The 20,527-nt window shown below is 47.9% G+C and overlaps 1 long non-coding RNA gene across 1 annotated transcript in view; it reads right to left on the bottom strand.

Moving 5' to 3' along the window:
• Positions 1-20,245, bottom strand: part of LOC127317413 (uncharacterized) — a 28,135-nt gene extending 7,890 nt beyond the window's left edge. Inside the window, exon 1 of the long non-coding RNA XR_007861144.2 lies at positions 20,141-20,245. This is a non-coding gene — a long non-coding RNA (uncharacterized lncRNA). The remainder of the gene's footprint in view (positions 1-20,140) is intronic.
• Positions 20,246-20,527: the final 282 nt, after the last annotated feature.

Here is a 20,527-nt window from a genome sequence, read left to right as displayed (position 1 = left end):
ACTATCAAAGACTTTACTTGGCACAACAAAACACAAAACTAAGATAAGGAGAGGTTGCTACAGTAGTAAACAACTTCCAAGACACAAATATAAAACAAAGTACTGTAGCAAAATAACACATGGGTTATCTCCCAAGAAGTTCTTTCTTTATAGCCATTAAGATGGGCTCAGCAGTTTTAATGATGCACTCATAAGAAATAGTATTTGAAGCAAAAGAGAGCATCAAGAGGCAAATTCAAAACACATTTAAGTCTAACATGCTTCCTATGCAAAGGAATCTTGTAAATAAACAAGTTCATGAAGAGCAAAGTAACAAGCATAGGAAGATAAAACAAGTGTAGCTTCAAAAATTTCAGCACATAGAGAGGTGTTTTAGTAACATGAAAATTTCTACAACCATATTTTCCTCTCTCATAATAACTTTCAGTAGCAACATTAGCAAACTCAACAATATAACTATCACATAAAGCATTCTTATCATGAGTCTCATGCATAAAATTATTACTCTCCACATAGGCATAATCAATTTTATTAGTTGTAGTGGGAGCAAATTCAACAAAGTAGCTATCATTATTATTCTCATCAAGTGTAGGAGGCATAGTATAATCACAACAAAATTTACTCTCCATAGTAGGTGGCACCAAAAGACCACTATCATTATAATCATCATAAATAGGAGGCAAAGTATCATCAAAGAAAATTTTCTCCTCAATGCTTGGGGGACTAAAAATATCATGCTCATCAAAGCCAGCTTCCCCAAGCTTAGAATTTTCCATATCATTAGCAACAATGGTGTTCAAAGCGTTCATACTAATATCATTGCTACTAGCATGCAAATAAGATTCCATGGGTTTTTTAATTTTCGCATTAAACCATTCATGTCTTGACTCAGGAAATAGAATAAAAAGCTCACAGATGTTGTCCATTATGCCTTACTAGTGTAAACAAGAAACAAAAAGATGCAATTGCAGGATCTAAAGGAAATAGCTTCGAGCACAAACACAATGGCGCCAGAAAAGTACTTTACCTGGAACCGGAGTATGAGTGCCTTTTACCTTTCCTCCCCGGCAACGGCGCCAGAAAAGTGCTTGATGCCTACTTTCCCCCTCCTTTCCTGTAGACAGTGTTGGGCCTCCAAGAGCAGAGGTTTGTAGAACAGCAGCAAGTTTTCCCTTAAGTGGATACCCAAGGTTTATCGAACTCAGGGAGGAAGAGGTCAAAGATATCCCTCTCATGCAACCCTGCAACCACAAAGCAAGAAGTCTCTTGTGTCCCCAACACACCTAATAGGTGCACTAGTTCGGCCAAGAGATAGTGAAATACAGGTGGTATGAATATATAGGAGCAGTAGCAACGGTGCCAGCAAATAGCTTGCTGGCGTGTAGTTGATGGTGGTGGTATTGCAGCAGTAGTAACACAGTAAAACAGTAAACAAGCAGTAGTAACTCAGCAGTATTTAGGAACAAGGCCTAGGGATTATACTTTCACTAGTGGACACTCTCAACATTGATCACATAACAGAATAGATAAATGCATACTCTACACTCTTGTTGGATGATGAACGCATTGCGTAGGATTACACGAACCCTCAATGCCGGAGTTAACAAGCTCCACAATTTGTTCATATTTAAGTAACCTTATAGTGTAAGATAGATCAACATAACCAGATAGATCACATCAATACCATCATAATGATAATTAACTCCACAATCTACAAGAGATCATGATCATAGCCTACGACAAGAACCACACGGTGCACACACTAGTCACCTTTACACACGTGCAGGAGGAATAGAACTACTTTAATAACATCACTAGAGTAGCACATAGATGAATTGTGATACAAAACTCATATGAATCTCAATCATGTAAAGCAGCTCATGAGATCATTGTATTGAAGTACATGGAGAGAGATTAACCACATAGCTACCGGTACAGCCCCGAGCCTCGATGGAGAACTACTCCCTCCTCATGGGAGTAGCAGCGGTGATGAAGATGGCGGTGGAGATGGCAGCGGTGTCGATGGAGAAGCCTTCCGGGGGCACTTCCCCGCTCCGGCAGGGTGCCGGAACAGAGTTCTGTCCCCCGAATTGGAGTTTCGCGACGGTGGCGGCGCCCCTGGAGTCTTTCTGGAGTTTCGTCAATTGGTACTGCGTTTTTAGGTCGAAAGGGCTTTTATAGGCGAAGAGGCGGCGCAGGGGGGCACCTGGGGGCGCCACACCCTAGGCCGGCGCGGCCTAGGCCTGGCCCGCGCCGCCATGTGGTGTGGTGGCCCCCTGGCCCCTCTCCGACTCTTCTTCGGTGTTCTGGACGCTTCCGGGAAAAATAGGAGGTTTGGCGTTGATTTCGTCCAATTCCGAGAATATTGCCCGAACAGCCTTTCTGGAACCAAAAACAGCAGAAAACAGGAACTGGCACTGTGGCATCTTGTTAATAGGTTAGTTCCGGAAAATGCATGAAAATGATATAAAGTGTGAACAAAACATGTTGGTATTGTCATAAAACAAGCATGGAACATCGGAAATTATAGATACGTTGGAGACGTATCATAGGGGCGGCACCCCGCTTGATCATTATTTAGTAGATCTGATCCGTTACGGTTGCTCCTTGATTCTTCAAGGATTAGTTTAATATCTGTAATAGTTAGGCCTTACAAGGGGCTGGAGGATCCAGCGGCACGTAGGGTGTCGTTTGCAAGTCCTAGACAGGATGTTCCGGGGATCAACCTCGTGTTGGTTTTTAGGCCTTGTCTAGGATCGGCTTACGATCACCGTGCGTGGCCACGAGGCCCAATCCTGAGTAGGATGATCCGATTATGCGGTGAAAACCCTAAATCGTCGTAGATCTCATTAGCTTTATCTTGATCAAGCAGGACCACCATATATTCGTGCACCTCGTACGAATCATGGGTGGATCGGCTCCCATGAGCCGATTCACAGGATAACCTGAGAGCCGATCGAGGCTCGTATTTAATGTTTACGTGTATGCCATGCAGGAAACTAAGCGAGGCATCTCCATCACCTTCCTGACCAGGTATAGGTCAGGTGGCACGCCCTTGCATCAGCATCGGACGTGTGACCAGAAGGCTTTGCGGGCCGTCGCTCGGAGGGACCAGGGCCAGCCGAAGCCCTAAGTTGTTCCCGGCTCTACTGTGTTGCCCGTCGCTGCCTGCCGGTGGGTTTCTGACGACAACACATTCTGGCACGCCCGGTGGGACAAGCTTCTACATCAACCACATCGCCATCTACATCTGAGATGGCGGACGGCACGCCAGTCACATACGAGGATCTGACCGACGAGCTCAAGAAGAAGTATGACGAGATCAAAGTCCTCCTCGAAGCTGACCTCATCGGCTCTTTCCACAGGACCCGTTCCCATGGCATCAGATGGAAGGGGTTCTCACCTAACGGTGCACTAGATGGGATAGACCTCTCTGCCCCGTCGGAGGAACGCACCAGGTCCCTGCGGCAGGAGATCAACTACTTGGTGGCTCACTCGATACACCGCCACTCTGAAAACCTGGTAAACACGTTGGAGCGTGTCGCTCTTCGCGTGATCCAGGAGATCATGAGGCACCAGTACTCGCCGTCAGGACCAGCTCTCGGGACACATCAAGGAGAGTTGCCACTCCAGTCCCGTCCACCGCTGCCATTTGCGTTGGCAGCACCAGAGGTGCCGGCTTCACCGGCATTCGTCGTCTACAAGATCGGTGGTGACCCTAGTGACTGCCAGTTCTTGCAGGAGGCACCTAAGGAGATCCCTCACGGGTACATGTGCACGTATGTGCCAGATTGCGGTAACTGGGCGCTCACAGACCAGGCCGCGACATCAGGGGCTTCTGGGAAAACAGGAGGAACGTCAGCAACGGATCGTGAGAAGCAGACGTGGCTAACTAAATACGCCACCCCGACGAACCTCCAGAGCACAGCTCCTGCAGTTGGCTCAGAGCTGGAAAAACAAGCGTGGCTGGCTAAGTACGCCACCCCGGCGAATCTTCAGAGTTCGACTCCTACAGCCAGCACCGTGGATCAGATCAGCACGATCCTGAGGGACCAGTTCGGCATGATGCCGAAAAGAAGGACGATCGGCTATTCCAAGCCGTATCCCGATGAATACGAATTGGTCCCACTACCACCTAAGTATCGGCTCCCTGATTTCTCCAAATTCAGTGGATCAGATGGCTCCAGCTCCATCGAGCATATAAGCCGATACTTGGCGCAGCTTGGAACGGCTTCAGTGTCGGATCCACTACGCGTGAGGTACTTCTCACAGTCCCTCACGGGATCGGCTTTCGGGTGGTACACCTCGTTGCCACCGAACTCGATCCAGACTTGGAAGCAGTTGGAAGAACAGTTCCACATGCAGTATCACTCAGACGCTGCCGAGTCTGGCCTTGCCGATCTAGCACAAGTACGTCAGAAGCGTGGAGAAACCGTGGCAGAATACATCCAGCGCTTCAGAAATCTGAGGAACCGATGTTATTCGGTTCGTGTGACTGAAAAAGAAGCAGTCGAGTTGGCAGTAGCAGGCCTTGCAACACCGCTCAAGGACATGGCCTCCCAAGCAGATTATCCCTCATTGGCGCACATGGTTCAGAAACTGTCAGCATATGAACAGCGCCACCCGGACCTGTACCAGGACAAATTCAAGCGTGCAGTAGTCCTGGTCGATGCAGAGGAAGACGCGGTTTCTGCGGGAGATCAAGAGGTAGCAGTGGCTGAATGGACTCGGGGGGCAACCCCCGTGTCCTGTAAATGGGTAAAGCCACCAGGCCCGCCCAGGGGGTTTGATTTTGACGTGACCAAGACTGAGCAAATCTTCGACCTCCTGCTCAAGGAGAAGCAGTTGACGATTCCTGAAGGTCTCAAATTCCCCACGGTGCAAGAGCTGAATGGAAAGCCATACTGCAAATGGCATAACTCGCTCTCCCATGCCACCAACGACTGCAGGGTATGGCGTCAGCACATCCAAGCGGCGATAGAAAAAGGGCGTCTAATTTTCAACCAGTACGCCATGAAGGTCGACACCCAGCCCTTTCCCGCCGTTAACATGGTAGAATGCACTTACCCTGAAGGTTGCCAGCCAGGATCCTCGTTCAGCATCAACATGGTAGGACCTGGGAACCACTCTGGCAAAGATGGAGATGAGGGCAGCTGCTCTCATAGCAAGGACACAGAGGAGGCCGCTCCACGCGATCGGCTCCGTCATGATGGCAAGCGCTACGTCACAGAGGGAGAAGTGAAGAACATAAGATATCAGCGACCCCTCTCTGATCACCTCCTCAACAAATATGTGAATCAGTATGACCAACGCCGACGGTCCAGCTATGATGAAGGAGATCGTCTGGCTAGAGAAGCCAGAAGATATCGTCGGCACGATCACAATGAGGAGGAGCACGAGCGCCGTGCCATAGGAAAATCAAGGGAGCAAGACGACAATGACAGGCACTGGGACTGCCCCTTCTTCAGACACTGCTGGGATTCAGGAATGAGCCGATTGCCCACAATCGGCAATTGCCCAGAATGCAACCAGAAGAAGGAGGAGGCAGCCAACGTGTCTGTGTTCAAGCGCCTAGGGCCTCTCCCGCCACAAAGCAAACGCGCTGAGTCACCTCGTTGGGCAGATCTCGAGGATTCAGAAGACGAGGGAGAAGAAGAAGAAGACAGGTACCACCGGCCAAGGTGGTGCCCTGATGGACTCAGCCGTTCCCAGAAGCGCAGGGTTCAGCGATTGCGCGGCCTGGAGGAAGCCGAAAGGTTGTACTTGCATACGCTAAGGAAGGCACGACCTGATTTGGCTGCGAAAGTTCAGCGAACCCTGGATGAGGAGGGTCGTCCACGGAAAATGGAGTGGCGTCCCAAGCAAAGGAAAGCCGACGATGAAACATCGGCTGGTACAAACATGGTGCTCGTCCTTCCGACGGAGCTTAGTGCTCCACGATTCTACGATGCACTCAAGGTGGACGACAGCAGGCGCATCAAGTCAGAGGTTGGGCTGGTTCTATCCACCAGCCTGACCGAGTAGCAAGAACAAACCAATGAGCAAACGAGGCGAGGCTGATCCTTGGGATCGGCCCCAAAAAATTATGAAGGAACATTGCAGAACCTTCAGTCAGCGCTTCAATTGATGTGGAGGCCGATTCCAGCAATCGGCCAAAATTATCTTTACCACATGTTCTGCTTATGTTCAACATCGACCTACTGGGCAACGGCCATGTCGGCGGATGAAAGTCAGCACGAATCCTTGCGGAGCCGAGATGCAAGTGCAGTGCCCTGGCTAACCATAAAAGCCGATATCTGCAGATCCCTGACAGATTCGGCTCGGGGGGCACCTAATCAGATGAACAGGTGCAGGAGGACATGTGTGCAGTAAAATATTGGGGCCGATAGGAGAAAATCGGCCAGTAAAAAAAAATTTACATGACATACAGCCGATGCAAGGGCATCGACTTCAGAACTAAGAGACAAAGCCGATGCACAGCCATCGACTCTAGTATAACTACGCAGGATTTACTGGCTACATGTTCAAAGCACGGATCTTCACCAAGTCCAGTTCAGCTGTGGAGCCTCCTGCTTCCTTGAGGGAGTAACACGATAAGAGCTTCCTCAGCTGCCTTGAGTCAATTCTAGTGCCTAAACCTTCTTGTCGAGGATTCCCGGCCCTTGGTGCTAGTTCAGCAGTGCTGCCAGAAGAGATATATCTGCGTTCAAGGGAAGGAAGGTGATCGGCTTTGGTGCATACTCGCCGACGTTCTCGCCTTGAGCAAGGCTCGGGGGGCAGCAGGCCTGGTAAATGTTCTGTTCAGGAGCCGATTGGGGTACCATCGGCTAAACCTTCGTTGCAACTTTCTTCACAAAATGATGAGTGTTTGAAGAAGACCAATTGGGTCTGGTTGGAAGAATTCAAAGGCTTTCCTGAAGACTCTACGTTGCCCGCCAGATCTCAGGATCATCAGTGAAGAATTGAAGGATGGTGTGAAGTTTCCAGTGGCTGTCAGTGGACGGCGCTTCGAGAAGTACTTCCCAAGCATGTGGGATAATGGACAGTAAAATGTGGAGACCGATGCGTGAATTTGGCCAGTAGAAAGTTTTTTGAAACAGCCGATGCACAGACATCGACTTTAGAGTTGCAAAATGTTGTGGTCAGATATCAAGTTACAGTCTGAATTCGAGGAGTGTTTGCCTGGATGTCTGTCTGATTTGGGATTGGAGTTCGGCCTTATGGGCGTGCGAGGGTGAAAAGCCGATACGTTGCTATCGGTTCTTGGTGCGTTGACTTGTTTTGGCAGTCGGAGGATTTGAAGTTGAACAAATAGAGAATCACATCAGAAGAACGATTTTCATTGATTCGAAGAGGGATTTTTTACAAGAAAGAGCCGATGGCTCTCAAAAGATCATCCGATGCCTAATGCACTACTACTACTAGCCCTATGCTACTCCCTGATCTAAGGGCCGTCGCTGCCCTCGTCGTCATCATAGCTGCCGGTGGCGCTGCTACCGGCGGGCTCCTCGTCGCTGCTGATGAAGCCGCCGGCAGGGGCTTCATCCTCCTCCTCGTCGTCGTCGTCGTCGTCATCCGACCAGGCCCAGCCACGGAAGCGCTTGGCCGGCGGGTATCCTTCGGAGGAGGAGTCGTCCTCCGACTCCTCCGCCTCTTCTTCCTCCTCGTCGGTGGAGAGGACTGCCTCCCATGGGAAGAGGTCGTCGTCGCTCGCCGGTACCAGCTCCCCGTCGACGAGGAACTGGAGGTCCTCCTCCCCGTCGGTGAGGGGTTCGTCGTCTTCCGAGTCAATGGAGAAATCCCAGTCCCGCGCGTCCCAATACTCTGGGGCGCGGGCCTCGTAGATGGCCATCAGATTGACCTCCTGCTCGAGCTCGCTGGAGGAGGAGGATTGGAAGGACAGGCTGGAGGAGGAAGAGGAATCCATGGCGGCTGAGGAGGGTTTTTTGTTTGCCGATAGCTACTGCGGAGCAGGAGGATGAAGAAGCAAACCGCTCGACGCGGTTAAAAATAAAGGGGACGGGGAGATTTAATGCTGTGGTGATTTCCGAGGGGGTGGTGCCAAAACTGTCGAATCGTGCAGAGAAGTTGAGAAGGCAAGGTGTCATGATGAAAGCTACTGCGACGGTTTTGCCCTGCCGCGACATGACCCGACGAAGAACAGCAGAGTGATTTTGGAATTATCAATTCCAAAACCAGGGGGGCATGTGTTATCACCGGAATTTGACCAAGTCAGAGGTGGGCCACGATCAAGGTGGACTTGAAGATTATATATTGAAGAATATACGTGAATCGGCCTTGAATAGCAAGTTTGGGCTAGTTTGCCCTTGTATCTGTAACATATTAGGATACGTGTCGGTGTAGTTAGAGTTGGGCCCGTGCCCGGTTGGGACTATTCCCACGATTAGAGAGTCTACGGACTATAAATATGTATCTAGGGTTTATGGAATAAACAACAACCAACGTTCAACCAACACAAATCAATCTCGGCGCATCGCCAACTCCTTCGTCTCGAGGGTTTCTACCGGTAAGCGATATGCTGCCTAGATCGCATCTTGCGATCTAGGCAGCACAAGCTCCACGTTGTTCATGCGTTGCTCGTACTGAAGCCTTGTTGATGGCGAGCAACGTAGTTATCATAGATATGTTAGGGTTAGCATTGTTCTTCGTATCATATGCTTGCGTAGTGCAACCCCTGCATATCTAGCCGCCCTTACACCTATCTTAGGTGTAGGGGCGGCACCCCGCTTGATCATTATTTAGTAGATCTGATCCGTTACGGTTGCACCTTGATTCTTCAAGGATTAGTTTAATATCTGTAATAGTTAGGCCTTACAAGGGGCTGGAGGATCCAGCGGCACGTAGGGTGTCGTTTGCAAGTCCTAGACAGGATGTTCTGGGGATCAACCTCGTGTTGGTTTTTAGGCCTTGTCTAGGATCGGCTTACGATCACCGTGCGTGGCCGCGAGGCCCAATCCTGAGTAGGATGATCCGATTATGCGGTGAAAACCCTAAATCGTCGTAGATCTCATTAGCTTTATCTTGATCAAGCAGGACCACCATATATTCGTGCACCTCGTACGAATCATGGGTGGATCGGCTCCCATGAGCCGATTCACAGGATAACCTGAGAGCCGATCGAGGCTCGTATTTAATGTTTACGTGTATGCCATGCAGGAAACTAAGCGAGGCATCTCCATCACCTTCCTGACCAGGTATAGGTCAGGTGGCACGCCCTTGCATCAGCATCGGACGTGTGACCAGAAGGCTTTGCGGGCCGTCGCTCGGAGGGACCAGGGCCAGCCGAAGCCCTAAGTTGTTCCCGGCTCTACTGTGTTGCCCGTCGCTGCCCGCCGGTGGGTTTCTGACGACAACAAGGTCACCAGAGGAGGACCGCAGTCGAAATTATCAGGGCAGGCGACGATTCTCTCGATTTTCGAGTTATGATCCACCTGGCCAAATTTCGGCTGGGTTTCGATCAGGCGCTGGAGGAAGCAATAGAGATAACTATCAACGAAGCAACGACCAGCGAAGTGACAACAGAGATGATTCGTGAAATAACAGGCCAAACAATGGACCTAGGTTTCAGAGGCCCTTTGTGACCCCTGAGGATATGATGAACGGTCCATGCCAGATGCACTTCTTCGTCGACAACAATGGGGTAAGGCAGTCAGGACATCTACACAAAGATTGTCGGAATTTTCAAGCGATGATGAGGGTTGCCGCGCAAGCCCATGCTCAGGCAGCAAGTCGAAATCCCCAAGGACCTAGGAGTGAGATCCACCTACCACCTCCTCCCGCAATTACGGAAGAAAATAGACACCAGCTCAGAATAGCGGCAGCACCAGCACCACCACCATATGTCGATCCCAACTCCCATGGAGCGGTCTCGATGATTCAGAAAGGCAGACCATCCAATAGAGCTCAGAAAGTAATTTCGCGGCAGGTGTTCATGGCAGAGAAGATGCCTCCACCAACAGTCGAGTATCTCAATTGGTCGGGACAAGATATTGGTTTCACAATTGCGGATCACCCGCAGCAAGTTCCTCGACCAGGGCAATCAGCACTTATTTTGCCCGCAATGATTGCAGGATTCGACGTGTCTCGAGTTTTCATCGACGGAGGAAGCAGTCTAAACCTTATGTATGCAGATACACTAAGGAAGATGAACATATCCTTGGCAAACCTCAAACCAACGGATACGCGTTTTCATGACATTACACCAGAGAAGCCAAGTTACCCACTGGGGAGGATCAATCTCGACGTTCAGTTTGGCACCCGAGAGAATTACAGGATTGAAAGGCTGGAGTTTGAAGTCGTGGATTTCCCATCACAGTACCACGCTCTGTTGGGGTGCCCAGCATACGCTAGGTTTATGGCAGTACCACATTACACATACCTGTTGTGGAGGATGCCTGGACCTAAGGGGCCAATCACAATTAAAGGAAGTTTCGCGCTTGCCGATAAATGTGATAAAGACTTTCATCGGCTCTCAGAAACCTTCGGGATGCAAGCAGAATATATGGAGTCAAAGCTCACGACAGACTACGACGTACTACCAGATGTGGGGAGGCCTAGCAAGCAGTCAACCTTTAACACAGCAAAGGATTCCAAGGAAGTATAGATTCACCCGACAGACCCGAAGAAAACGACGTCCATTGCAAATAACATGGACCTCGCATAGGAAAGCGTGCTCGTCGAGTTCCTCCATGAGCACTGGAAAATCTTCGCATGGTGTCCAGCTGACATGCCAGGAGTACCCAGGGAACTTGCCGAGCACCACCTACACTTGGATCCAATCGCGAAACCAATCAAACAACCTCTGCGGCGTTTTTCGGAACCAAACCGCAAGGCTATGCTGTCGGAAATTAACAGACTTAGACAAGCAGATTTCATCAAAGAAATACATACAGAGGCCACATGGGTAGCTAACCCAGTGTTGGTGCCGAAGAAAAACATGAAAGTCCTTCGCATGTGCGTCGACTTCACGTGTCTTAATAAACATTGTCCAAAGGATCACTTTCCCCTCCCAAGGATCGATCAAATTATCGACTCCACGGCAGGATGTGAACGTCTTTCCTTTCTGGATGCCTATTCTGGTTATAACCAGATCAGATTGAAAGAAGACGATGAGGTGAAAACAACGTTCATCACTCCCTACGGCGTGTTCTGCTATCGAACAATGCCCTTCGGTTTGAAAAACGCGGGAGCAACATACCAGCGGGTGATGCAGAAGTGCTTAGCAACACAGATCGGGAAAAATGTACAAGTATACATCGACGATGTCGTCATAACATCCAAAAAAGGCGACACGCTAATTGAAGATTTGAACGAAACTTTCGACAACCTCGATAAGTTCTGTCTCAAGCTGAACCCGACAAAGTGCTCTTTTGGTGTCCCTGCAGGAGAACTTCTCGGGTTCTTAGTTTCAGCAAGAGGGATTGAAGCAAACCCCGAAAAAATACAGGCCATCGTAACGATGAGGAAGCCAACAAAGTTGAAAGAAGTACAGCAGTTAACAGGACGAGTCGCAGCTTTAAACAGATTCATCGCCAGGTTAGGGGAAAAGGCGTTACCATTTTACGCCTTGATCAAGCAGGGGGACAAGTTCCAATGGAACGAAGAAGCGGACAGAGCCTTTGAGGACCTCAAGCGCAAAATTTCGACACCTCCAATCTTGGTGGCGCAAAAAGAGAAGGAACCTCTGTTGTTATATATTGCAGCCACACCTCAGGTGGTAAGCACAATACTTGTCGTTGAAAGAGAGGAAGAAGGAAAACTCCACGGAGTACAGAGGCCAGTATACTTCGTCAGCGAAGTTTTATCGCCTTCGAAACAGAGATACCCTCGGTATCAAAAGTTAGCATATGGAGTGTTCACAACAGCAAGGAAATTGCGACACTATTTTTTGGCACACCCGATCATAGTGGTCAATGAAGCTCCCTTGTCAAATATACTCAACAATCCAGAAGCTACGGGTCGTGTCTCCCTTTGGGGAATAGAACTTTCCCCTCGGGACATCACGTATGAAAAGAGGAAAGCAATAAAATTGCAGGTTCTACCAGACTTCATCGCAGAGTGGATGGAGCTGCAAAATACAGGACCACCAGATTTATCGAGAACTTGGACCATGAACTTCGACGGGTCCAAAAGATTGGAAGGAGCTGGCGCAGGCGTGATATTAATATCACCAGAAGGCGACAAGTTGAAGTACGTTCTGAGGATGACGTTCCCAAACGCGTCTAACAATGAGGCAGAATACGAAGCCCTCATACACGGGATGAAGATGGCGAAAGCTTGCGGTGCAACTCGACTAAAAATCTTTAGCGACTCGCAGTTGGTAGCTCAGCAAGTCATGAACCAATGCGACGCGATCCAACGACGATATGATAGCATACAAGGAAGTCTACAACGAGCTCGAGAAGTTGTTCGATGGATGCGAAGTAAATCACATCAGCAGATTGAGCAATGACGAAGCCGACGTTCTCGCAAACATCGGGTCGCAATGCCTCGCAGTTCCGCCAGGTGTATTTTGGGAAGAGATAGCAGAGAGATCTACGAAGTCGACAAAACCAAAAAAGAAGGAGAAAAAACCCTCAGGGGCTACCAAAGAAGTACTAGAGGAAGAAAAAGAAGAAGAAGATCAGGACCTGGTCATGATGATACAGATACCATGGATGCAGACGTACATATCATACATCCTGAAGAAGGAAATACCCGACGATCCAGTTGAAGCAAGGCGAGTTATTAGACGATCAAAAGCTTTTACTGTGGTCAAAGGGGAGCTATACAAACGAAGTATTTCAGGAGTACTACAAAGGTGCGTCACACCCGAAGAAGGAAGGATGATCCTGAAAGATGTACACGAGGGAATTTATGGTCACCACGCGAGCAGCCGAGCTATTGCTGCCAAAGTCTTTCGAGCTGGATTTTATTGGTTGACAGCAATAGAAGATGCAAAAGAGATAGTACGAACCTGTGATGCGTGCCAGAGGTTTGCCGCAAAACCTCACTCCTCGGCAGCAGAGCTGATGCCAATACCTTTGTCTTGGCCCTTTGCTCAATGGGGCCTCGACATGGTGGGTAAACTACACAAGTCCTGGCCAGGAGGAAAGGAGTATATGCTCGTAGCTGTCGACAAATTCACGAAGTGGATAGAAGCAAAGCCGATAAATTCACCGGATGGAGCATCCGCCGTCAAATTCATAAAAAGTATCGTCTTCAGATTTGGGGTGCCTCATAGCATCGTCACAGACAATGGCAGTAACTTTACATCCCATGAATTCAAGGATTACTATGAGGAAGTAGGTATCAAGCTACACTTTGCGTCAGTTGCGCACCCGCAAACCAATGGGCAAGTCGAGAAAGCCAATGGCATCATATGCAACGGCATCAAGAAACGCTTGTTAGCACCATTGGAGAAAGATCGACACACCTGGCCAGAGGAGTTGCCCAGTGTGTTGTGGAGCATACGAACAACACCAAATACAGCGACACAAGAAACTCCGTTCTTCTTGGTCCATGGAGCAGAAGCAGTACTGCCAATTGAGATAGAACATGATTCTCCACGAGTCGTGGAATTTGACGAAGAGGTGTCGAGAAAAGCATTGGAGGATGACGTCGACGCACTTGACGAAGCTAGAGATGAAGTAGTCTCTCGAGTAGCCAAATATCAACAGGACCTGAAAAACTACCATAGTCGACGTCTACGGCCAAGATCTTTTCAGGTGGGAGACTTAGTTCTTCGGCTCACGCAAAAAAGTCACGAAAAGCTCGAGTCACCATGGCTTGGACCTTACATCGTCACAGAAGTAATCGGAGGAGGAGCATACAGGATAAAGGACAAGAAGACAGGGGTGGAGGAGCAAAACCCCTGGAACGTGGCGCAACTCAGGCGGTTCTATGCCTAGAGTCGAAATATAGTCCTTGTAAAAACACAATGTACTGAAACGCCCGCGAGCTTCCAGACGCACTCTTTTCCTTTTTCGGGGCACCGAGTGGGGCCGGGAAAGGTTTTTAATGAGGCGGGCTCGCGGTGCTGCAATATAGTAAAGATAGTGACAATATAGCTCTTTTTCATCGACACGCTCAAAGGCTCAGGCCCGACGATTCTCAATATAGTTCTTCGAAAAAAGATAGTCTCGCCCTGGTATTAAATACCTCGCGAGTCAATAAAAATACAAAATAGTACTCGACAAAACAGCTCGGGGGCTGGTACTCGCCAAAACTACTTATTGAATAAATGTCTTGGTTCAAAAACCTCGCAATACGCAAATACAAAAAATAGACACCGAAACACTCGGGGGCTAGACAAATATAGAAATATGATGATTGCTTCACAATATAATCACAATCGTGGTTTACAAAGAAGAGTTGTCTACCAAAGAAAAATAATTAGTCATGATTCAATATGTTATCAAGGGTAATTCTGCCTTCTTCGGGAGCAGCGCCAAGAAAGTCAGCATAATGACCGTCTGCAAAAAATTCGGCATCCATCCGAAGAAGATCTTCAATCATTTCTTCGGCTACAGGCGAAACCTTCGTGTTAATTCGATCGACACCAACTCTTCGATGCCTTACCTTCTCATGAACTTTTGCAACAACTTGGGTCAGGTCAAGCTTCGAGTGGCAGATCTGAAGCATGAAAAGGGCAAACCTGGCGCCGGCTACTAGTTGAGCTTTTACAAAACCATGGATCTTGTGGGGATCCTTAAATCTCCCCATCAGCTCGGGAAGAGTTTGTGGCTGAACGTTCCGAGGAAACATGAAGTTATAAACCATAGACAGGGTCCTGGTACAAAAATCAAGAAAGTCGCGAGTTTGAGAGGCGCGATCTTGAAATCTGACAATTTGTCGGGTCCTCTCCGGGGTAGCCCAGAACAGAGAACCATGGTCAAGGGCAAGGTTAACAAGGAGGTTCGTCCTAGTATTTACCCTTTCTTCTTCGGCAGCAGCATCAATAAAGGAACCTATCAAGCAACGGTGCAGAAATTTTTAAGAGACGCAGCAAGAAGACGGAAGGTATCGTGGTATTATAAAAAAAGATGCGATAAGCATACCCGACATATCCGCGCTGGCTTCATTCATTAACTCGAGCATAAAATTTTCTCGAGTAGTCGCCTTTTCAGTCTCAGAAGCGGCGATTTCCTTAGCAGCCATGGCCTCTTGAGCTTGCTGAAGCGCAATTTTTTCGGCTTCAGAAGCCCTGCGAGACTGTTCCATCATCACAAGTGTTTGCTTCTTCGCATACTGAAGTTGCTGTCGAAGTTCTTCCAATTCTTGCGGCAAGGAATCTTCGACAGGTTCAGTATTAGCAAGAACTTTTGTTGAGCGAGAAGGAGAAGGCAAAACATCGGAAGGAGCAGAAGACGGAGTATAGTTATCAAATACCAACTGAAATTTAACAAAAAAGTCGACATCAATCAACAAGCAAGATAGAGTTTTCATTGATCTTTCAGAATATTTACAAGGCATTACAGTGGAGCTAGTGGGATAAGTGTCGCCAAATAGCTACTTTGGCGACATCATCAAAAGCAAAGAAAGAAAAAGAGGAGGCGTTCAACTAGACCTCCGGCTTTGATGAGCTAGGAGTTGAAGCTGGCTTGATCCCGAGATAGGCCAGGATTTTCTTCGCATTGGGCTTGGCTGCCTTGATCAACGAACGCCATTTCGTTTGTTCTATCTGCTCGGTGGCGCCAACTTTCATCCAGTCAACAGTTTGTTGGCTGTCCGCGACCAAGGCAACAGTGCTTTCGACAGCAACCTTCATGTTCTCCTGGCGCATCTTCAGTCCAAGATCTTCTGGCGGATCGAAGTCCTTGGCAAGAGCAAGGAAAGTTTTGGGCTCCTCTTTCCTTGGGAAGAAGTAGGGGAACAGCTTTAATAATCCCGCGTCAGCATGCTCTATGCCTTCGCGAACTTCGGTTCCATGAAACTCCAAGAAAGAGAGTGCGTCAAGGAGAGGATCATTGTCGGGATCTTCAAGCTCAAATTCTTGGTTTGTTTTGGCTGCCGAAGAAAATATGCGTTGATCGACAGCAAGAAAGGAAAATCAACCCCAAAAAAGAAAAAGATAAAAGGGGACGACAAAATTACCGACAAAGCGCCGATTCTGCGCGTTCAAGCGCTTGGTGATCGCCTTTTCACGAGCAGCCTGGGCGGCCTTGTGTTCATTCAAAGCAGTTTCGGCGTCATCCAGCCTCTTCTGCAGATCTTCGACACCAGCAGCTTTGGCCGTGACCTTCTCAGCCTCTGCTTTAGCTTGGCTAGCATCAAGTTCAGCCTTCTTGCGAGCCATTTCACTCTGCTCCAGTTTTTGAACAAGAGTGTCGACAAGCTTGTTGGCTTCTGCAAGTTTCTCTGCCAAAATAGTAAAGATTCGTCAAAATTGCGACAAACCAGGGGCAAGAAGTCATAAAACAGGGGTCATTGAAAAAAATATTACCTTCAGTCTTGCTAGCATATTCGCGGTACCCAACAAATTGGGCACCGATACGAAGAAGCTCTTTGACCATAGGCTGGCAAAGAAAGACAAAGAAAGAAAACATCGATATGGGAAAAATACGAAGGCATAAAGGAGGAAACAAGAGGAAATATAGATAGTAACAAGCAAATTAAGAACTTACATCATCCAAGAGAGGATTGGAGGAGCTACCCAATTCAAGGGTAGGCTCCACGATCGTTTCTACCCTTGTCCTTTTTGGTGAAGGGACAAGAGGGCTCGAAGGTGGAGTGGGAGCGCCAAGGTTCAGTTGAGGAGGCGAGGATTCCTCTCCTTCGACTGGCGTCCCCGAAACAACTAAAGTATGTGACGTACTCGTTCGAGCAGCCACATCGAGAGTTGGAATTTCTTCCTCATCATCACTACGATAAAAAGACGACAGCTTAAAAAGTAAGACAGACCAAAATTTTCGAGTACCAAAATAAGGGGAAATAAAGATGACTTACGAGCTGATAAGGGATCCAAGGTATGGATCATAAGTTGCCTTCTGACGGGAAGACCAAATTTCTTCGGCAGCTTTGGAGGTACCAGTGTCGACGGCTTCAGGCCTTTTCCTTTTACTCCTTGGAGAGACAGCAGGAGGAAGGGATTGCGTCGACTCGCTGGCCTCAGATTCGGCTTCTTTTTCAGAGGAGGCCGCAGATTTGTGAGAACCTGCGACTTCACTCTCAGGTACTGAAGAACCCTGGTTGTCTTCATCGACAACAGCTTGTTCTTCGACTTCTCCATTCTCAGGAAGAGGATGAAGGGAAGCCAAAGTTGGATGGTTCTACAGAAAAATAGCGATAAAAAAAGTGTATAGAAAGGTCAGTGAAATTTGACAAGTAAAAAAAAGGCGAGAAGAGAAAGTTCGTAGCAAGTCAAAAACTCAAGAAGACAAAAATACCTGAGGAAGAGGATTGGCAGCACTGAATGGTTCCACGCGGCAAGAGGAAGGAATAGGATCCTTCTTGCTGAGCGAAGAAATTCTTCGAATAAGCTTCTCCAAATCCTTCATAGAGAGATCCTTGGAGAGCCTATTTGCGTCATTTGCACCAGCATAAGTCCAAAGGGGATTTTTGCGAGCTTGAAGAGGCTGCACCCTAATCCTAAGGAAGTAGGCGGTGATTTGGACACCCGACAGCTCTTTGCCTCGAGTATTTTGAAGCTGATAAATACGGGACATGAGGGCTTCTGTCGCCGTTTTCTCTTCTTCGGTAGCTTCAGCGTCCCAGGAGCGGCGACGAAGAATTTTGGCACTGCCGTTAAAGGGGACTATGTTGTGCTCAACAGAATTGGCACTTTCTTCGTGTATATAGAGCCACCTTTTGCGCCACCCTTGAACAGAATCAGGGAATTTGACGTCGAAATAATCAACGTCAGTGCGAACACAGATAACAACGCCGCCTATGTTGTAGGTGGCGTTGTGGGAGCCATTGCGGCGAAGACAAAAGATGCGCTTCCACAGAGCCCAGTTAGGAGGGACTCCGAGGAAGCATTCGCAAAGGGTGATAAAAATGGCGACATGGAGAATAGAATTGGGAGTCAGCTGGTGTAGCTAAATCCCGTAGACAAAGAGGAGGCCACGAAGGAAATCGTGGATCGGGGCAGAAAGACCGCGGATGAGATGGTCAACGAAACTAACCCGGTACTCCATTGGTGGAGAAGGGTAGCTTTCTTCACTGGGGAAGCGGATGGCGTCCTCCTTCTTCATCAAGCCCAGTCTCTTCAGCATATTGACATCTTGGTTGGAGATTTTGGATCTCTCCCACTCAAAACCTTCAGTAGCCATCTTGGACTCGGAGGTGCTGTGGCGAGTGAGTCGCGCGCGTGGTGGCATCAATGGCACTGAGGAGCGGAGCTTGTGCGCAGGTGAGCTCAGAGAGAATTGTGGAGCGCAGGAGGATTTGCAGGGGAGAGCACAAGAACGGCGCGAGCGGAAGTGCTCGAGGAAGAAGAAGGAGATCTTATATAGAGGTGCGGCGAAACGGCGGACCGTTGGATGGAAAAAGTGTGCAGCAGATGATAGCCACGTAGAGACAAGGGTAAAAAACTATTTTAACATTGGAGGAGTTGCGGTACGTGTGCCAGAAAAAGCGGAGGACGTGTGTCCCCCACTTGCACGACGTGTCAACGTGGTATAAAAAGCGGACCCACAAGACAGACAGAGAGTAGTACTCAAGTTTTATGGAGGCAAAAAACGCGGCTCTCGTCCGATATGAAGCCACTTTGACTAAGGGAGGAAATTTCGACAAGGAAAATAAAGAACATTTGGCGACAAGAGAAATTATTGCATACTTCGGAAGCCTTTGATCAAATACAAGTTTTTGCCCAAATGCTCGGGGGCTACTTTGAAAGAAGTAAATTTCGAGGGTGACAATATAGAAATTGCGGGAGCCTATGATCAAACGCAAGCATTTGTTCATAGCCTCGGGGGCTACTCCCATCGGGAGCGCTGTTCGCGCACCCGAGAGATAAAAAGAAGAAAATATCGAGAAAGAATGACAATATAGCGACAAGGTGCACTAGAATGTTGAGCCTACAACCAAGCACAAGTTCTTGGCTGTAGCCTCGGGGGCTACTCCCATCGGGAACGCTGTTCGCGTGCCCGATGAAAATTATCAAAAAGAAAAAGAAAAGAGAGAAAAAGAAAAAGAGAAAGAAAGAAAGTAAAAAAAGAAAGAAGGAGCATATTTCGAGTTATAAAGATAACTCTACATATACTCCCATCGGGAGAGCAATATAAGTCAGAAATTGACTCGATGAAATGTGCTATTCCAACAGCCGAATAAGCACTCGACAATATATTCTCAGAACGCCAAAAGTTGCGAATAAATTCTGAATGCCGCAAAACACTGCGAAGGTAAGACCCCAGATCCGTTCTGTGCGGCGTGGCACCGTCTCTGACGACGGTTTGCTACTTTTATCCGTATCAACAGATACGAAGAAAAATCCTAACGGACGCGTTAGGTACCCGATAAATTTGACTGGGACTCGACAGAATGGTAAGACCTTAAGCGGCACCTGTCGAAGTTTACACCAGTATCCCGAGATCATGTCCAGGGACGTGATCTTGAAATAGGTTTTTGCGGATTGCCACTAGAGCAGTTAACTAGTACCTGATCCGTCAGATGAACTAGCCCCAACTACCATTATCCCTGTAGAATATAGAAATTCGTGAGAAGAAATATAGACAAGCTAAAGTTGTCGAGTAAAAATAAACCGTGAAGATTTTCCCTGACTCTACGATTCAAGCAAAATCTCGGGGGCTACTGACATAGGCATCCCAATGGGCCTGCCGAAGATAGTACCCGGGGTTTGCTGAAGGCCCACTACCCGAAAAATAAGAAGACTCGGAAGCCCAGAGATATTATTAAGGAAAGCTAGAGTTGTAATAGGAAGTGTTGTGTGTAATCTTGCGGGATGAGTTAGAAACCTTCCCGGACTCTGTAAACTTGTACAATACGAATCCCTCGGCTCCGCCTCATATATAAGGGGGAGTCGAGGGACGAGAAAGGCATCGAATCATTGTTGAGCAAACCCTAATTTCTATTTCGTCGAGTACTTTTCGAATGAAACCTTCGAGATCTACTTGCCCTCTACATCCAACAAAACCCTAGTCTACTACTTGTAGGCATTGACAAGTTAATACCTTGTCACCTCCCTCAAGCTCTACAAGCTTTTATAATATATAAGCATTGATTAATTTTATTCTGTGAAAGATGCTATTGCATATTGGCTTCAAAATCCAAACCAGTACGAAAACAATGATTATCTCAACAAACACTTCCAGTTGGATTTGTTAAGGCAGTTATTGTTACACTTGTCTTAACACTCATGCAAGGACAATAGGAGCAGATTCCATCTGTTAGTGGTTATAAAGCTTCTCTCATTTTCAACAAATACAAATGAAAGCCCATAAAATGTTTCAAAATCTATAAGATCTTGCCATTTGTTGTCGTTCGCATCAAATACAAATGAAACCACATAAAAGATCTCAAAATCATATTACTTATAACTACCATCCGAGTGAAGAAAATGCTTCTA

The sequence above is a fragment of the Lolium perenne genome, chromosome 1 (assembly GCF_019359855.2).
Source record: "Lolium perenne isolate Kyuss_39 chromosome 1, Kyuss_2.0, whole genome shotgun sequence".
Taxonomy (NCBI): domain Eukaryota; kingdom Viridiplantae; phylum Streptophyta; class Magnoliopsida; order Poales; family Poaceae; genus Lolium; species Lolium perenne.
The sequence above is the reverse complement of the archived record's forward strand: the minus strand, read 5'-3'. Positions and strand labels throughout refer to the sequence as shown.